The sequence below is a fragment of the Anabrus simplex genome, chromosome 3, assembly GCF_040414725.1.
Source record: "Anabrus simplex isolate iqAnaSimp1 chromosome 3, ASM4041472v1, whole genome shotgun sequence".
Taxonomy (NCBI): Eukaryota; Metazoa; Arthropoda; class Insecta; order Orthoptera; family Tettigoniidae; genus Anabrus; species Anabrus simplex.
Window position 1 is genome coordinate 458,349,360 of NC_090267.1, and position 20,375 is coordinate 458,369,734.

The following is a 20,375-nucleotide window of genomic DNA, read 5'->3' on the forward strand; positions in this document are numbered from 1 at the left end:
AACTTGGGAGGTTGACCAGTACCTCACCCAGGTGGCTGACCTGCTATGCTGAACAGGGGCCTTGTGGTTGGATGGGAAATTTGGAAGGGATAGACAAGGAAGAGGGAAGGAAGCGTTCGTGGCCTTAAGTTAGGTACCATCCCGGCATTTGCCTCGAGGAGAAGTGGGAAACCACGGAAAACCACTTCCAGGAGGGAATCGAACCCACCTCTACTCAGTTGACCTCCCGAGACTGAGTGGACCCCGTTCCAGCCCTCGTACCACTTTTCAAATTTCGTCGCAGAGCCGGGAAGCGAACCGGGCCTCCGGGGGTGGCAGCTAATCACACTAATCACTACACCACAGAGGTGGACTAAATATTTATTTAATTTAATTCTTTCTTTCTTTCTTTCTTTCTTTCTTTCTTTCTTTCTTTCTTTCTTTCTTTATTTATTTATTTATTTATTTATTTATTTATTTATTTATTTATTTATTTATTTCTTAATCTGCTTAATCCCCAGGGTTTGTTTTTCCCTCGGACTCAGTGAGGGATCCCAACATCTACTGCCTCAAGGGCAGTGTCCTGGAGCGTGAGACATTGGGTTGGGGAATACAACTAGGAAGGATGACCAGTACCTCGCCCAAGCGGCCTCGCCTGCTAAGGTGAACAGGAACCTTGGTGGAGTATTTGATGATTGGAAGGGATAGACAAGGAAGAGGGAAAGAAGCGGCCATGGCCTTAAGTTAGGTACCATCCCGGCTTTTACCCTGAGAAGTGGGAAGCCACGGAAAACTACTTCGAGGGTGGCCGAGGTGGAATTCGAATCGCCTCTATTCAGTAGATCTCCCAAGGCTGTGTGGACCCAGAGGGTGGCCGCCTTACGTCACAACGACACAATTAGGTCTCATGGCGACGATGGGATTGGAAAGGCCTAGGGTTGGAAAGGAAGCGGCCGTGGTCTTAATTAATGTACAACGGATGCCATATTCACGGCTGTCGACAGTGGGGTCCGAACACAATATCTCCTGGGTGGAAGTTCACTGTGTGCGTCCCTAACAGCACGGCCAAATCGCCCGGTCACTATACTACAGATTCAGCTCACCAAACCAGTGATAAATATATTGCTGAGTCGGAATACAAACTTGGACAGGCCAGATGGGACCTTCTTCTTCTTTATCTGTTTATCCTCCAGAGTCAGTCACTATACTACCAAACCAGTGATAAATGTATTGCAGGATCCGAAATCAGACAGGTCAGGTGGGATGTTTTTCTTCTTCTTCTCCTTCTCACTATTCTTCTTTATCTTTTTATGCTCCAGGGTCGGTTTTTCGCATGGACTCAGCGAGGGGTCCCACCTCTACTGCCTCAAGGGCTGTGTCCTGGAGCTTCAGACTCTGGGTACGGATACAACTGGGGAGGATGACCAGTACCACGCCCAGGAGGCCACACCTGCTATGCTGAACAGGAGCCTTGTGGAGGAATGGGAAGATTGGAAGGGATAGACAAGGAAGAGGGAAGGAAAATGCCATGGCCTGAAGTTAGATACCACCCCGGCATTTGCCTGGAGAAGTGGGAAACCACGGAAAACCACTTCCAGAGTGGCTGAGGAGGGAATCGAACCCACCTCCACTCAGTTGACCTCTCGAGGCTGAGTGGACCCCGTTTTAGCCCTCATACCATTTTTCGAAATTCGTGGCAGAGCCGGGAATCGACCCCGGGCCTCCAGGCGTGGCAGCTAATCATACAAACCACTACACCACAGAGACGGACCAGGTGGGATTGATTACAAGGGCCTGGTTAGAAAGAAAGAGGAAGAAACTAGGATGACGTTAGAAACGAGCTATGAAAAATAATGTTTGTCGATAGGTGTCAGGGTTTCCTACTCTATAGGAGGGAGAAATTAAGAGCTTGGAAATACAGTACAAAAACTGAATCAATTCCTAATGAGTGCAAAAACAATCTGCGAATCTGAGAAGTAAATGTTCCCCTGTACAAAATGTTCCCCAGGTGAGGCTCGAACTCACAACCCCGGCATAGCTCAGTTACTGTCGTATAAGTACCGTGCGCTAACCAATTGCGCCACTGGGGACGACGCGAACACAGCGCGTTCTTTCACTCAGTGGTTATCTGCCAAGAATAGGAAAAATTCCCCAGACATTAACTCGCTGCCATACACTGCAAAATAAAAAAATACTTGAACTTTTCCAGCTGGTGTGATTGTGACTCAGCTGGACACACCCTATACAGACAGGATACCCTGCTACACATAAACAGTAGAATGGGATTGCAGCCTACTCTTCTCATGTTACCGAACGAGTTGGCCGTGCAATCAGGGACGCGCAGCTGTGGGGAGATAGGGGGTTCGAACTCCGCAGTCGGTATCCCTGAACCTTGTTTACCGTGGATTCCTATTTTCAAACCAGCCAAACGGGACTGTACCTTAATTAAGACCACGGCCGCATCCCTCCCACTCCTAGCCTTTCGTATCCTACCGTTCATCACAAAACCTATCTATGTCCATACAAAGTAAGAAAATTACAAGTAAACATAATAACAACAACAACAATAATAATAATAATAATTGTTACCGTGTTTTTGCGGTAGGTAGAGGTGAAAGAAGGTGCGGGTGTGAACAGGTCTCAAGCTACGAAATTAAAGTTAAGGTAAAACTTAACAAGGTTATATTTTCTTTTCAAAATTAAGAAATAACAAGTACGGCAGGTACAGAGTAGCAAAGCAACAAAAGGTGCAATTACAGTATTTACAGTATTTGGGCTTCGAGCCCCGAATTCACACTTCTAGGGCAATTAGCCCAACTTTACTCCAAAATAAGTTTTACCAGAGGGGCAGAAAACCCCATTCATGATCAGGAGCACTTGCTCCAAATTACACAGAAAAGCCTCCTCGAGGCATACAACACTCAATTTTCAAGAAAGAGCTACTCGCTCTCAAACCTTAAGCCTCTCAAAGGCCACACCAAACTCCACCTTCAAGTTGTCCTCTCAGGACATAGACACAGGGGTAAAATACCCAACCTACTGAGGTCTATTAAGTGAAAAAGGTTAATTACATGACCTCTAAAATAACAATTTGAGAGGAGGCGATCTGCACTCCTAATGTATTTGTTTCAAAACCAAATTTGGCTCTAGGCCACTGATGCAAGGGCTAATCCTATACTACAGAGGTGACTTTAGAAAAGAACAATTTACATTACATTAAGGAAGAATCGGTTGTGAGAAATAAGTTCACCTCAAAGCAATATGAGTGGGAGCTCGAGAGGGTTAAGCACTCTCTATCCCAATATGCAGTTTAAAAAGAATAGATACTAAGTTTCTTTACATTTTAAGGAAGGTTACATTACGGAAAAACTTCGGACCCGCCCCGAGAGTTAAACTGCTGAGCTAGCAAAGAAAGAAGTTATTAATCGGCCATTACCTTGTTGTTGACCGCTGCCGAAGAAAGAGGCGCTTCCCGCCCCCTGCTATGTACTTTACACACTGAAAGATGGACCAGAAGTGGCGCAGAGACCCAAAAATCAGCAGTTTATATACTCTCGCGGATAGTTCGAGGCGTTTTAGGGAAGAAAACACCCGCCCACAATCACTTTATTGGTTAGGGATAAGCAGCATATTCAAGTTGGGGGAAAATACATCAGATTGGTCAGAAATTAATTAAAGAAATTCGGGATTGGCTAAATACAAAACAAGGGGAAAGAGAGGGGTATACATCCAACTTAAACAATAACAGAAAGAAATTTAACAAGAAACAAACTTTTGAAATAAAAATTTCTCCAAAAAAAACTGTTCTTTCACATCGCACTAGGGTGCACCATTGTAGTTTTTCAGTAGTGTCCTCTAGAAGAGAAAGTTCACACTTCTTACTACCGGTAAAACAAAAATACATCAAAAGTGGCACAGTTCAAAAACTCCAAACTTTCCACGTAGTGACATCTTCTGAGAAACTTGAAAATTAATACCGTCAATAAAGTTCAGACTTCCTCCAGCAGAGGAGTTTCATCTGGCGCACATTTTAAATTAGCGGCGTGGAGGTGTACCGCCCGGTACAGACCTCCCCCCCCCCCCCCCCAAAGTTCCTCCAAGGGGTAACACAGAAGAACATAAACTTTTGTTTGAAAGTAAGGTTCAAGTTTTGATGTTGATATGGAGAATAATTGCAGAAGTATTTATAAGATTTTCTTAATTTGGTTTGATACAGTTTCAAAATTTTTGTTGTATCTGGTGAAGTAAAGTCTTTATGTTTGTAGAAATTGAATTCAGAAGGAAAACTTTAGTTTTTAAAGTTGAGGAAAATTTTCAAAGTCCACCAAATATTGCTGTTGAGTTCCCAAGAAAAGGTAGTAAAGTTGAACTGGAATGTCCATATGGCTGGATATGTACTTCAAACGTTGATGATTTTAACGGCCAGACCTGCCGCCACTGCTTGCGTTCAGAGGAGGCCGCCCGGGCCCCTCAAGTACCCTGAGATACCGCTCGCCCGCACTATGAGGGGAGCAGAGGTGTAGAAGCACGCCGCGCCCGCGGTGAACATATACAGGCTGCGGGCCAGTAGCAGGTCGTGCGCCGCACATCAGCCTTGGCCGGGAGGAGAGCTCCGGCTCGCCGTGCACATGTCGTCCTCGCTGGGGTCGAGGGGGCCCTTCCTCTATCCCAGACGCGGCGCAGTGCCGCGCGGCTGCGGGGGCACTGAAACATTAAAGTCAGGCGGCAGAATTTTTGTTGGACCAGAATGATTTCAGGGTACATTCATTGTGGAGAGGTCGAGGGGCCAGCGGCGTGCCGCAATTCATTTCAGATGCGAGCCACTGTGTGTAGTGGAGCAGGAGACGGGAGCGTGGTAATGGCCGTGGTAAGGACAGAATGGCAGTTTAACTAATCGGGGGAGGTTTGACAAAAATGCTTACATATGACACAAGATATTATAGAAGGGGCAGAATGCCTCAAAAGTGAAAACTCAAAAAAATATAACCTTCATATTCCTTTCAAATTATATAAAGCAAGTTGACACAAAATTTACACTGGTTTCACCTGGGACAGGTGAACCCTAAATATCCTCTCGGTGGCTGGGTTGCTTAATAACAACGTATCCGGCGTAAGGAAATCGAGAATGACACACGGCCCATGAAACCTGGGGGCAAGCTTGCCCGCGGGAACAAAATTCTTGACCATCACTTGGTCACCTACCTTCAAAGGGGTGGGTCTCCGTCCACGATCATACCTTTCCCTAACCTTTTCATGAGACACTTTAAGATTGGCTTTAGCCTTCTTCCAAAGATCTTTAATGTTGGCCGGATCTATTGTCTCAGGTACAATGTCACTCAGAGACCAGAGGTTAGAGAGCGGCGTGTTGGGAACAAACTTGAACATTAAAGAAGCTGGAGTAAATTTATGTGATTCATGAACCGCCGAATTCAAAGCAAAAGCTAACCAATGCAGGGACGTGTCCCACCTGGAATGATCTTCATGATGATAGGCAATAAGCGCTGACCTGAGATTACGGTTACCCGTTCAGCCAGAGATGGTTGAGGGTAATAAGCAGAAGTAGTCACATGAGAGGTGGACAGGTCAAAGCAGAATTTACGAAATAGGTTGGATGTAAAAGCCTTAGCATTATCAGATACAACATATTGGCACGGACCAAAAGAAGCAAAGATAGAATTTAGACAAGTAATGGTGGACTGAGCGGTAGCCAGCTTAGTCGGAAATAACCAGGAAAATCTTGTAAAACCATCTACACATACAAAGATGAACTTGTTGGCATTTCCCTTCGACTGGGGGAAGGGTCCTACATAATCAATATACAGGCGTTCCATGGGGCGCGACGCTTGATGAGAAGACAAAAGGCCTACCTTGGTGGAAATGGTTGGTTTATTAAGCAAACAGGATTTACAAGCCTTTACTAGTTCACGGATGTCACCGTCCATACCCTTCCAGATGAACATTTCACGAATCTTCTCACGAGTTTTAAAGATTCCAAGATGCCCCCCTAATGGGGTCTCATGATAGTACTTGAAGATCATAGGTACAAGAACCGCTGGAACGACGACCTTCATCATCTTATCATGCCTTGATGGGCAGCAAAAAACACCATTCCTCAGAACATAAGGGACGACATGATCCCCAGAAGAAAGGTTTTCCATTATCGGAGCCAGCGTCGGATCTTCACGTTGGTATTTCTCGATATCCCTAAAGAGCATGGGAGCATCTGTTAAGATGGCATTAACATCAGATAGTATGGACTCGGGAGGTGATGAACTGTCGATCGGTTCCTGGGTCTCGACGTCGTTGGAAAACATACGGCTGAGGCCATCAGCGACAACATTTTCGGTACCTCTGATATGCCTGACATCGAATTGGAAGGCAGAAATTCGGATGGCCCAACGGGCTATACGACCAGTACGACGCGGCCTACCTAAGACCCAGCTTAAGGCTTGATTATCTGTCTCCAGGTCGAATTTGACATGTTCCAGATAGAGACGGAACTTTTCTAAGGTGAATAAAACTGCCAAACCTTCGAGCTCATAGATGGAATACTTGGCTTCTTGAGCCGACAAGGTCCTAGATGCATAGGCGATGGGTCGCCTCCCTAGTTCAGTCTCTTGAAGAAGGACTGCTGCTACTGCTGACGACGACGCGTCGGTTTGGACGATGAATTTCTTCGAGAAATCAGGCATAGCAAGTACAGGGGCATTACAGAGAGCTAATTTAAGATCTTCAAAAGCGGCTTGTTGAGAAGGTCCCCACTCGAATTTGATGCCTTTCCTACGAAGAAGGTTCAAGGGCGCCGCTCTATTAGCGAAGTTAGGAATGAACTTCCTGAAGAAATTCACCATGCCAATGAACCTGGCGATACCTTTGATGTCCTTGGGAGGTTTAAAATCACGGATGGCCTGTGTTCTAGAATGATCGACTGCAACACCATCAGGTGACACAATATGCCCTAGGAATGACATAGAGGGCTTAGCAAAGGCAACCTTGGACAACTTGACAGTTAACCCAGCCTTACGAAGGCGACTGAGAACTTCTTGCAGATGATCTAGATGTTCTTCAAAGGTCTCCGAAAATACGACGACATCATCCAAGTAGTGATACAAGTACTCAAATTTGATGTCGGAGAAGACCCTATCTAGCAGCCTAGTGAGTACAGCTGCTCCCGTGGGGAGCCCGAAAGGCACGCGGTTGTATTCATATAAATTCCAGTCCGTGGCAAACGCTGTAAGATGTTTAGACTCTTCGGCAAGGGGAATTTGATTATAGGCCTGATTCAAGTCCAAGATAGTAAAGAACTTGGCCTTATGAAACCATGGAAAACAAGAATGAAGGTCAGGAAGGGGCACGGATTGCAACACCACCTTCCGATTGAGAGCCCTATAATCAATGACAGGCCTGAAGCCTCCTTGGCGTTTCGGGACTAGAAAAATAGGCGAAGAATACGCTGACTTAGAGGGCCTAATAATACCATCCTTCAACATTTGATCGATGATTTCTTTCAGAGCCTTCATTTTAGGTGGAGAGAGCCTATATGGTGGAAAACGGACAGGAATCGAATCCGTGACCTCAATTTTGTATTCAATAAGGTCAGTAACACCAAGAGTATCAGAGAACACCTCAGGAAATGGCTGACATAATTTACGAATACTATCAGCCTGCTCCTCAGGTAGATGTCTAAGGTCTAACAACATCTCCTCCTGGGTAGACGAAATAGATGAATATGATACAGAATTACACTTTAACAAGGGAATTTTACAATTGGACGCAAATTTGAATGTGCACGACCTGCTCTGGAGATCGAGCACAAGACCAGTGTAAGAAATGAAGTCAGCTCCCAATATAATGGGGCAAGACAAGTGCTTAGCCACAAACAATTTGATTTTCCATGTAAATTTAAAAATACGAATTTTGACATTTACAGAACCTAGGATTTCCAATGGAGATGAATTAGCCGAAACATATTGAACAGGAGATGAGACATAGTCAGGTAGTTTACAAACAGATTTCAATTTAGAATACCATTCAGCCGAAATAATCGAACAAACACTGCCTGAATCTAATAGAGCGGTTATAGGCTCGTTATTCAACTCAATCTTAAGAAAAGGAACAGGTGCGGGGGTATGCGCCGCAATCCTAAGACACTCTTTGGGGCATTCAAAAGTTAGATTTGCAGATTGAACATTCCCTGAATTTACGACGAGTTTGCCAGGGGCTGAGCCTCGGGAAGATGGATTAGTCGACTCAGCCGAAGCCACTAGTCACTTTTGATTGTTGTTGGAAGTTGCACCTGAAGTTGAGCAGGAAGGGGTGCTATTCGAATTGGGACAATTCTTGGCGATATGAGAGAAAGCCCCACATTTAAAACAGCCTTGTGATGAGCCAGCTCCATTATTTGCCCTACTAGCTTTGATCAATGGACACTTATTGCGAAGATGGTCAGGTGACCCGCAAGCATAACATTTACGGGGTGTGACTGGTCGGCGAGGTGGAGGCCGAGGATTACTAAACGAAGGAGGGGGTTCTTTCGCGACACGCAAAGAATCGGCGTATCTAACTCCTTCCCCTGAGACGGCCAATGCTTCAAGTTCAGAGAAGGTTTGCGGACACGCCGCGAAACACAAATATGACCTATAGGATGGTGAAATTCCTTCTACAATAGCCTGTACAATCTGATCTTCAGGAAAATGAAGAGCAAACACCCTAGTATAGAATTTAATATCTTGGATGAAGTCTGCCAAGTTTTCATCCAAACGCTGTACACGATAATAGTACTTCTGAATAAGGGAGGACCTGGCCCTAGCCGGGATGAAGTTAGCTAGCAAGTGGGCGTGGAAATCCTCAATAGATGATTGCTCGGCAATGGCTCTAACTATTTTGTCTGAGAGAATACCTATTGCATAGGGATAGATACTTTGCAAAATTTGACATGGAGAAAGAGAAAACACAAGAGCATGATCCTGAAATTCAACTAAAAATCTTAAAAATGAAATTACTTCACTGGTGGTATTAACGGAAAACTTAGAAATACCTCTGAGCAACATTGCCAATGGATGAGGCAAGCTGCTAAACCCGGGTGACATAGTAGGTAAAGATTTCAGTGGCAAGGAAGTTAATTCAGAACGTATATTATTCAACGATGCACGGCGTTCAGACTCGTTGTCCAATGGGGCAGAGATAGTTTGAGCAGCAACGGTTATCCTATTGGCTTCTCCCTTAGGAGGCTCTTGCTCGCTACCTACATTCATCGTGGTGGGTTGATCAATTTTGGGAGGAACTTCCCCAGTTAAAAATTGAGTGACCTTGCTAGATAATTCAGAAATACTTTCAAGTAACGTACTCGCTTCTTCCTCTGAACGTCATTCAACTTCAGAGACAACAGATCGTTAACTCTATTTGAAAAATGATATAGCCTGGCTTGCACACGCTTAATTTGATTAGGAGAAGTGTCATTTTCATCAAAAAACTAACTACCGATGCTAGCCCAGTAGTATTCTCGGTGATCGTGGAAAGAGAGTCGTCAATTTCTTTCTCTCCCAAATTGGGGATGGAAATGGGCAAATCAAGGGACTCTCTAAGCTTGTTGGTGTCTATCGCAACCGTGCCTCCAGATTGCACATTTCTGATAGTTAACTCATAGATCAACTCCTCCTTGCGCAAATAGTTAAGATGGAGAACATCGCGAGGGCCGGGCATGATGACAGAACAATTTTGAAAAAATCAGAAAATTCCAGCAACTGAGAAAATTGTTAGAGTTTGAATCAAAGTAATGTTTAGCCGTCAAAATTGGCTAAATTGAGACCCATTCAACCACGCTCTGCTACCACTTGTTACCGTGTTTTTGCGGTAGGTAGAGGTGAAAGAAGGTGCGGGTGTGAACAGGTCTCAAGCTACGAAATTAAAGTTAAGGTAAAACTTAACAAGGTTATATTTTCTTTTCAAAATTAAGAAATAACAAGTACGGCAGGTACAGAGTAGCAAAGCAACAAAAGGTGCAATTACAGTATTTACAGTATTTGGGCTTCGAGCCCCGAATTCACACTTCTAGGGCAATTAGCCCAACTTTACTCCAAAATAAGTTTTACCAGAGGGGCAGAAAACCCCATTCATGATCAGGAGCACTTGCTCCAAATTACACAGAAAAGCCTCCTCGAGGCATACAACACTCAATTTTCAAGAAAGAGCTACTCGCTCTCAAACCTTAAGCCTCTCAAAGGCCACACCAAACTCCACCTTCAAGTTGTCCTCTCAGGACATAGACACAGGGGTAAAATACCCAACCTACTGAGGTCTATTAAGTGAAAAAGGTTAATTACATGACCTCTAAAATAACAATTTGAGAGGAGGCGATCTGCACTCCTAATGTATTTGTTTCAAAACCAAATTTGGCTCTAGGCCACTGATGCAAGGGCTAATCCTATACTACAGAGGTGACTTTAGAAAAGAACAATTTACATTACATTAAGGAAGAATCGGTTGTGAGAAATAAGTTCACCTCAAAGCAATATGAGTGGGAGCTCGAGAGGGTTAAGCACTCTCTATCCCAATATGCAGTTTAAAAAGAATAGATACTAAGTTTCTTTACATTTTAAGGAAGGTTACATTACGGAAAAACTTCGGACCCGCCCCGAGAGTTAAACTGCTGAGCTAGCAAAGAAAGAAGTTATTAATCGGCCATTACCTTGTTGTTGACCGCTGCCGAAGAAAGAGGCGCTTCCCGCCCCCTGCTATGTACTTTACACACTGAAAGATGGACCAGAAGTGGCGCAGAGACCCAAAAATCAGCAGTTTATATACTCTCGCGGATAATTCGAGGCGTTTTAGGGAAGAAAACACCCGCCCACAATCACTTTATTGCTTAGGGATAAGCAGCATATTCAAGTTGGGGGAAAATACATCAGATTGGTCAGAAATTAATTAAAGAAATTCGGGATTGGCTAAATACAAAACAAGGGGAAAGAGAGGGGTATACAGCTAACTTAAACAATAACAGAAAGAAATTTAACAAGAAACAAACTTTTGAAATAAAAATTTCTCCAAAAAAAAAACAGTTCTTTCACATCGCACTAGGGTGCACCATTGTAGTTTTTCAGTAGTGTCCTCTAGAAGAGAAAGTTCACACTTCTTACTACCGGTAAAACAAAAATACATCAAAAGTGGCACAGTTCAAAAACTCCAAACTTTCCACGTAGTGACATCTTCTGAGAAACTTGAAAATTAATACCGTCAATAAAGTTCAGACTTCCTCCAGCAGAGGAGTTTCAACTGGCGCACATTTTAAATAATAATAATAATAATAATAATAATAATAATAATAATAATAATAATAATAGTAATAATAATAATAATAATAATAATAATAATAATAATAATAGCCGCCTCTGTGGTGTAGTGGTTAGCGTGATTAGCTGCCACCCCCGGAGGTCCGGGTTCGATTCCCGGCTCTGCCACTCAGCCTCAGGAGGTCAACTGAGTAGAGGTGGGTTCGATTCCCACCTCAGCCATCCTCGAAGTGGTTTTCCGTGGTTTCCCACTTCACCTCCAGGCGAATGCCGGGATGGTACCTAACTTAAGGCCACGGCCGCTTCCTTCCCTCATCCTTGCCTATCCCTTCCAATCTTTCCATCCCCCTACAAGGCCCCTGTTCGCCATAGCAGGTGAGGCCGCCTGGGCGAGGTACTGGTCATACTCCCCAGTTGTATCCCCCGACCAAGAGTCTGAAGCTCCAGGACACTGCCCTTGAGGCGGTAGAGGTGGGATCCCTCGCTGAGTCCGAGGGAAAAGCCGAACCTGGAGGGTAAACAGATGATGATGATGATGATAATAATAATAATAAAAATGTCGCTAAAAATGGAGAAACTATCCTTGCTTTCGATCGTACTGCTGCAATAGATAGATGGTACTTCAATCAAAGAGGACACCTCGAAAGTACATATTTTAAAATATTTATTCCTCTTTCTTCTTCTTCTTCATCTCTTTACACTCCAGGGTCGGTTTTTAACTCGGACTCAGCGAGGGATCCCACTTCTACCGCCACGTAAAACGACTTCCAGGATGGCTGAGGAGAGAATCGAACCCCTCTACTCAGTTGACCTCCCGAGGCTGAGTGGACCCCGTTCCAGCCCTCGTACCACTTTTAAAATTTCGTCGCAGAGCCGGGAAGCGAACTGGGCCTCCGGGGGTGGCAGCTAATCACACTAACCACTACACCACAGAGGTGGACTAAATATTTATTTAATTTAATTCCTTCTTTCTTCCATTCTTTCTTTCTTTCTTCCTTTCTTTCTTTATTAATTTCTTAATCTGCTTAACCTCCAGGGTTTGTTTTTCCCTGGGACTCAGTGAGGGATCCCAACATCTACCGCCTCAAGGCCAGAGTCCTGGTGCGTGAGACATTGGGTCGGGGATACAACTGCGGAGGATGACCAATACCTCGCCCAGGTGACCTCACCTGCTAAGCAACAGGGGCCTTGGTGGGGGATGGGAAGATTGGAAGAGATAGGCAAGGGAGAGGGAAGGAAGCGGCCGTGACCTAAGTTAGGTACCATCCCGGGATTTGCCTGTAGGAGAAGTGGGAAACCACGGAAAACCACTTCCAGAATGGCTGAGGTGGGAATCGAACACACCTCTACTTAGTTGACCTCCCGAGGCTGAGTGGACCCTGTTCCAGCTCTCGTACCACTTTACAAATTTCGTGGCAGAGCCGGGAATCGTACCCGGCCTCCGGGGGTGGCAGTTTCTTCTTCTTCGTAATCTGGTCATCCTCCAGGGTCTTCTTTTCACTCGGACTCGGCGAGGGATCCCACCTCTACCGACTCAAGGGCAGTGTCCTGGAGCTTCAGACTCTGGGTCCACGGATACAACTGGGGAGGATGAGCAGTACCTCGCCCAGGCGGCCTCACCTGCTATGCAACAGGGGCCTTGCGGGGAGATTGAAAGATTGGAAGGGATAGACAAGGAAGAGGGAAGGAAGCGGTCGTGGCCTTGAATTAGGTACCATCCCGGCATTGGCCTAGAGGAGATGTGGGAAACCACGGAAAACCACTTCCAGGATGGCTGCGGTGGGAATCGAACCCATCTCTACTTAGTTGGCCTCCCGAGGCTGAGTGGACTCCGTTCCAGCCCTCGTACCACTTTTGGAATTTCGTGGCAGAGCCGGGAATCGAACCCGGGCCGCCGGGGGTGGCAGCTAATCACACTAACCATTTTTTATTTATTTATTTATTTATTTATTTATTTATTTATTTATTTATTTATTTATTTATTTATTTATTTATTTATTTATTTATTTATTTATTTATTTATATCTTAATCTGATTACCCTCCAGGATTGGTTAATCTCTCGGACTCAGCGTGGTATCCCATTTCTACCACCTCAAGGCCAGTGTCCGGGTACGTGGGACATTTTGTCGGGGGATACAACTGGGGAGGATGACCAGTAACTCGACCAGACGGCCTTACTTGCTATGCTGAAAAGGGGTCTTGTGGGGGGGGGTGGATGGGAGGATTGGAAGGGATTGACAAGGAAGAGGGAAAGAAGTGGCCATGGCATTAAGTTAGGTTCCATCCCGGCATTTACCCGGAGAAGAAGTGGGAAATCACGAAAAACTACTTTGAGGATGGCTGGGGTGGGAATCGAATAGTCCCTATTCACTTGACCTGCCAAGGCTGTGTGGACCCCATGCGCCTCAGAGGGTGGCCATTTTACATCTCCCCGGCAGAGATAGGTCACATGGCGACGATGGGATTGGAAAAGCCTACGATTGGGAAGGAAGCGGCCGTGGCCTTAATTAAGGTACAGCCCCAGCATTTGCCTGGTATGGAAATGGGAAATCACGGAATGCCATATTCACTGCTGCCGACGGTGGGGTTCGAGCTCACTGTCTCTTGGGTGTAAGTTCACAGCTGCGCGTCCCTAACCGCACGGTCAACTCGCCCGGTCATTATACTACAGATCCAGCCCACCAGACCAGTGATAAATGTCTTGCAGAGTTGGAAATCAAAGTCGTACAGGCCAGGTGGGATGTTGGTCTGTTATATATGTATTTGGAAATTGTCTAGGGGATTGACTAAGAAGGGTCTGGTTAGAAAGAAAGAGGAAGAAACTAGGATGACGTTAGAAACGAGCTATGAAAAATAATGCTTGTCGATAGGTGTCAGAGTTTCCTACTCTATAGGAGGGAGAAATACAGTACAAAAACAGAATCAATCCCTAATGAGTGCAAAAACAATCTGCGAATCTGAGAAGTAAATGTTGTCCTGTACAAAATTTTCCCCAGGTGAGGCTCGAACTCACAACCCCGGCATAGCTCAGTCACTGTCGTATAAGTACCGTGCGCTAACCAATTGCGCCACTGGGGACGACGAGAACACGGCGCGTTCTTTCACTCACTGGTTGTCTACCAAGGATATGAAAACTTTCTCAGACATTAACTCGCTGCCATACACTGCAAAATAAAAAAATACTTGAACTTTTCCAGCTGGTGTGATTGTGACTCGGCTGGACACATCCTATACTGACAGAATACCCTGCTACACATAAACAGTAGAATGGGATTGCGGCCTACTCGTCTTATGTTACCGAACGAGTTGGCCGTGCAATCAGGGACGCGCAGCTGTGGGGAGGTAGTGGGTTCGAACTCCGCAGTCGGTATCCCTGAACCTTGTTTACCGTGGATTCCTATTTTCAAACCAGGCAAACGGGGCTGTACCTTATTTGAGACCACGGCCGAATCCCTCCTAGCCCTTTCGTATCCTACCGTGCATCATAAAATCTATCTCTGTCGATACAAAGTAAGCAAAGTGCAAATAATAATAATAATAATGCCGCCTCTGTGGTGTAGTGGTTAGCGTGATTGGCTGCCACCCCCGGAGGTCCGGGTTCGATTCGCGACTCTGCCACGAAAATTTGAAAAGTGGTACGAGGGCTGGAACGGGGTCCACTCAGCCTCGGGAGGTCAACTGAGTAGAGGTGGGTTCGATTCCCACCTCAGCCATCCTGGAAGTGGTTTTCCGTGGTTTCCCACTTCTCCTCCAGGCGAATGCCGGGATGGTACCTAACTTAAGGCCACGGCCGCTTCCTTCCCTCTTCCTTGCCTATCCCTTCCAATCTTCCCATCCCCCCCCCCCACAAGACCCCTTTTCAGCATAGCAAGTAAGGCCGTCTGGTCGAGTTACTGGTCATCCTCCCCAGTTGTATCCCCCGAAAAATGTCCCACCTTTAGCATAGCAGGTGAGGCCGCCTGGGCGAGGTACTGGTCATACTCCCCAGTTGTATCCCCCGACCAAGAATCTGAAGCTCCAGGACACTGCCCTTGAGGCGGTAAAGGTGGGATCCCTCGCTAAGTCCGAGGGAAAAACCGACCCTGGAGGGTAAACAGATGATGATGAATAATAATAATAATAATAATTGTTCCGAGGTATCTGTGGAACAGCAGAGGTGAAAGAAGGTGCGGGGGTGAACAGGTCTCAGAATACGAAATGAAAGTTAAGATAAAATTTAATAAGGTTATATTTTCTTAGCAAAATCAAGAAATAACAAGAATGGCAGGTACAGAGTAGCAAGGTAACAAATGTACAATTACAGTATTCACAGGATTTGGGCTTCGAGCCCCGGACTCACAATTCTTGAGCAATTAGCCCAACTTTACCCAAACAAAACAAGATTCGACAAAGGGGCAGAAGACCCCAATCATGTTCAGAAGCACTTGCTCCCAATTACAAGGTAAAGCCTCCTCGAGGCACCCAAAATCAATTTCAAAAGAGCGATCCGCTCTCAAAGTTTAAGCCTAACAAAGGCCACACCAAACTCAACTTTCAAGCTGTCCTCCAAGGACATAGACACAGGGGTAAAAGATACCCAACCTACTGAGGCCTATTAAGTGAAGAAACAGAAATATTACATGGCCTCGACAATACGAATTTGAGAGGAGGCGAAGCTGCACTCCTAATACATTTTGTTTAAAACCTACTTGGCACTAGGCCGTTAATGCAAGGGCTAATCCCATACTAAGGAGGTGACTTATATAAGAAGACAATTTACATTACGCTAGACAGGAAGAAACGGTTGAGAAAATAAGTTCACCTCGAAGCAAAATGAGTGGGAGCTCGAGAGGGTTAAGCCCCCTCTATCCCAATTTGTAGTTAAAACAGAAAGAATTGATACCGAGTGTCTTTACATTTTAAAGGAAAGTTACATGGAAAAGGCTTCGGACCTGCCCCAAGAGTTAAACTGCTGAGCTAGCAAGAAAAGAAGTTATTAATAGGCCATTACCTTGTGGTTGAACTGCTGCCCGAAGAAAGAGGCGCTTCCCGCCCCCTGCTACGTACTTTACACACTGAAAGATGTTACTGAAGTGGCGCGGAGACCCGAAAATCAGCAGTTTATATACTCTCGCGGAAAGTTCGAGGCGTTTCAGGAATGAGAACACCCTCCCACAAGAATTTTATTGGTTAGGGTTAAGCAACATATCCAAGTTGAAGAAGATACACCTGATTGGTTATAAATTAATTAAAGAAATTCGGGATTGGCTAAATTAAAACCCGGCGGAAGGAAGGGGTTAATATTGCCAACATAAACAATAACTGAAAGAAATTTAACAAAGAACAAACTTATAAACACAAAATGTCTTCAAAACATAGTTCTTTCACTTCGCACTAGGGTGCATAATTGTATTTCTTCAGTAGTGCCATCTGGAAGAGAATGTCCACACTTCTTACTACAGGCAAAACAAAAATATATCGAAAACGACCCAGTTCAGTAACTTCAAAATTTACAAGTAGTGACATCTTCTGAGAAACTTGAAAATTTACGCAGTAGAGAAGGTTCAGACTACCTCCAGTAGACGAGTTTCAACTGGCGCAAAGTTTGAATTAGCGGCATGGAGGTGTACCACCCGGTACAACAACAACAATAATAATAATAATAATAATAATAATAATAATAATAATAATAATAATAATAATAATAATAATCATAATCATCATCATCATCATCATCATCATCATCATCATCATCATAAGTTAAAACTAAATTGGCAAACGTAATTCGTGAAACACTTACAGACACTATCTCGAAAGTAAAATTTATGGGTGAAATATCTCGACCTTTCAAAATAAATACAGGTGTCAGGCAGGCTGATGGTCTATCTCCACTCCTTTTCAATTGTGTCATGGAGAAAATTGTAAGAATTTGGAATGACAAACTGAAAGAATCCAAAATATTGCCACTCATGCTGGGGAAGAAGAACAAAGGTGTTGCAATATATTGCCTAGCATTTGCAGATGACTTTGCCATACTTTCAGAAAGCCTTTCAGATGCAGCAATGCAAGTCAATCTCCTTGAAAAGACAGCCAAGATGATAGGCTTGAGAATCTCTGGCGAGAAAACAAAATTTTTCACGAATATAAAAAGTGCCCCAATGTTTTTAGTAACGGATATTGGTCGAATTGAAAAGGTAAAGAAATTAAAATATTTGGGTGAGACAATTCGAGAAAATGGTTTAGAAATATCTGCTATAGAGGAGAGGATACAAAAGATGGAAAGAGCGTACGGTATAACTAAGAAATAACAAAAAGTGCTTTCAACAAAACTTAAAATAAAGCACTACAACACAGTGGTGAAACCAGAATGCCTTTATGCCAGCGAATGTCTAGCACTGAACTACAAGCTCGATAAATTAGAAATATTAGAAAGAAGAATTATAAGGAAAATAGTAGGTCCTCTAAGAATTGCAGAGTTTTGGAAATTAAGAAGTAACAATGAAATTTACCAGAACATAGAAAACATATAAGAAACAATAAGAAAAAGGAGATTGCTATTCCTTGCACATATTTACAGAATGGATGACAATAGACTAACTAAACGAATCTTCAAGTACCTTTGGGAAAAGAAATCAACTACCACCTGGATTCAAGAAGTCAAGAAAGACCTGGAAAGGAACAACATACGAGAAGAAGAAGTATTGGAAAGAAAGATTTTTAGGAAGAAAGTCTTACAAATGGAAGGATTCCAAGGTAGGAATGAAAAGAAAACAGGCACAAAGTGGACTGAAGACAGGAAAAACAAGCACAGTAAAACAATGGAAGAATACTGGAAGAAAAGGAAAGAACTAAGGAGGAAGAATTGAAATTGTAACGTGGTCCTTAGAAGGCCGGAACGTAAGAAGAAGAATATCGCCGAAAACGGAGAAACTCTCCTTGCTTTTGACCGTTCAGTTGCAATAGATAGATGGCACTTCAATGCAGGAAGACACCTCGAAAGTACATATTTTCAATTATTTATTCCTTCTTTATCTGTTTGCCCTCCAGGGTCGGTTTTCCCTCGGACTCAGCGAGGGATCCTACCTCTACCGCCTCAAGGGCAGGGTCCTGGAGTTTTAGACTCTGGGTCGGGGGATACAACTGGGGAGGGTGACCAGTACCATACCTAGGCGGCTTCACCTGGTGTGCTTGGAAGGGATAGACACGGGAGATGGAGAGAAGCGGCCGTGGCCTTTAGGTACTATCCCGGCATTTACCCGGAGAAGAAGAGGGAAAACCACTTCGAGGATGGCTGAGGTGGGAACTGAACCACATCTACTCACTTCAATTCCCGAGGCTGAGTAGACCCGGTTCCAGCCCTCCTACCACCTTTTCTAATTTTGTGGCAGAGCCAGGAATCGAACCCGCGCCTCCGGGGGTGGCAAATCCGTCCTACTTTCTATTGGACCGATTTGCTTCATTTTATATTATTCTCTCCGGAATTACCTGCCGGTAAATCATGAGATATTGATAGGTCTTTAAGTTCAGGAAACTTTGAGTGATCGTAAATTCAAATCATTAAATGATCACTCCAATAATTGCAGGCGAAGGCCCACCCTAACCCGCAATACATTCTGTATTTATCAGGTTGCTAAGCGACTAACACTTTCATTCATTTTCTGATATGGCCTATATGTTATTTTCATTCGTAGTAATGCATTACATGCAGCCATGTTTGATTACTAGTGTGAAGGCAGAGAGTATACCCTTCTTCTGAATACGGAAGAAAACTGTTCCGTGGTAGATACTCTCTGATTTTCTAATCTTTCCCAGCTTCCACAAATATGCAACAGGTGGCACAGCGTTCCTAATAACTTTCATGCTGCTAAGAGGAAAAAGTCTACGTACAAACAGACCACATCATGACATACGCCTTAGACATTATGTGGGAACAGCTATCGAAGGATAACCTAGCTACACTAGAAATAGCGAAGGCCATGTATCTTAAAGAGGTGCTCTACCTGCAAAACACGCTCGTTAGAGACTAAAGTATGAGATTTTTTTTTTTTTTTTTTTTTGCTTTACGTCGCACTGACACAGATAGGTTTTATGGCGACGATGGGATAGGAAATGCCTAGGAATTGTAAGGAAGCGACCGTGGCCTAAATTATGGTACAGCCCCGTTTGCCTGGTTTGAAAATAGGAATCCACGGTAAACAATGTTCAGGGATACCGACTGCGGAGTTCGAACCCCCTATCTCCCCACAGCTGCGCGTCCCTGATTGCACGGCCAACTCGTTCGGTAACATAAGAAGAGTAGGCTGCAATCCCATTCTACTGTTTATGTGTAGCAGGGTATCCTGTCTGTATAGGGTGTGTCCAGCTGAGTCACAATCACACCAGCTGGAAAAGTCCAAGTAATTTTTTATTTTGCAGTGTATGGCAGCGAGTTAATGTCTGGGGAAGTTTTCCTATTCTTGGCAGATAACCACTGAGTGAAAGAACGCGCTCTACCCGCGTCGTCCCCAGTGGCGCAATTGGTTAGCGCACGGTACTTATACGACAGTAACTGAGCTATGCCGGTGTAGTGAGTTCGAGCCTCACCTGGGGAAACATTTTGTATAGGGGAACATTTACTTCTCAGATTCGCAGATTGTTTTTGCACTCATTAGGAATTGATTCTGTTTTTTGTACTGTATTCCCAAGCTCTTAATTTCTCCCTCCTATAGAGTAGGATATCTTGACACCTATCGACCAACATTATTTTTCATAGCTCGTTTCTAACGTCATCCTAGTTTCTACCTCTTTCTTTCTAACCAGGCCCTTGTAATCAATCCCACCTGGTCCGTCTCTGTGGTGTAGTGGTGTGAAAATGGGAAACCACGGAAAACCATCTTCAAGGCTGTCGACAGTGGGACTCGAACCCACTATCTCCCGATTACTGGATACTGGCCGCACTTAAGCGACTGCAGCTATCGAGCTCGGTAAAGTATGAGTTCACAAAACAACCGTTCTATATAGAACTGCGATTTAAAATACCAAGCTTTCCATGAAGAACTGCAAGATAAAAAATTGCGAATATATGGATGGATAGATTTTTTTTCCAAACAGCATGATGACGGTAGAATGGATGAATTCTCACTACGAAC

At 44.3% G+C, this 20,375-nt stretch overlaps 3 non-coding genes across 3 annotated transcripts; 1 reads left to right on the forward strand and 2 right to left on the reverse strand.

Annotated features, from left to right (window-relative positions):
- Window positions 1-1,979: 1,979 nt before the first annotated feature.
- Window positions 1,980-2,069, reverse strand: TRNAI-UAU (transfer RNA isoleucine (anticodon UAU)). The gene is given in 2 exon segments: window positions 1,980-2,015; window positions 2,032-2,069. It is a non-coding gene; the product is annotated as a tRNA-Ile (tRNA).
- Window positions 2,070-14,256: 12,187 nt separating this feature from the next.
- TRNAI-UAU (transfer RNA isoleucine (anticodon UAU)) lies at window positions 14,257-14,346 on the reverse strand. Its single transcript is given in 2 exon segments — window positions 14,257-14,292; window positions 14,309-14,346. It is a non-coding gene; the product is annotated as a tRNA-Ile (tRNA).
- Window positions 14,347-19,748: 5,402 nt separating this feature from the next.
- On the forward strand, window positions 19,749-19,838 carry TRNAI-UAU (transfer RNA isoleucine (anticodon UAU)). Its single transcript is given in 2 exon segments — window positions 19,749-19,786; window positions 19,803-19,838. It is a non-coding gene; the product is annotated as a tRNA-Ile (tRNA).
- The last annotated feature ends 537 nt before the right edge of the window (window positions 19,839-20,375 follow it).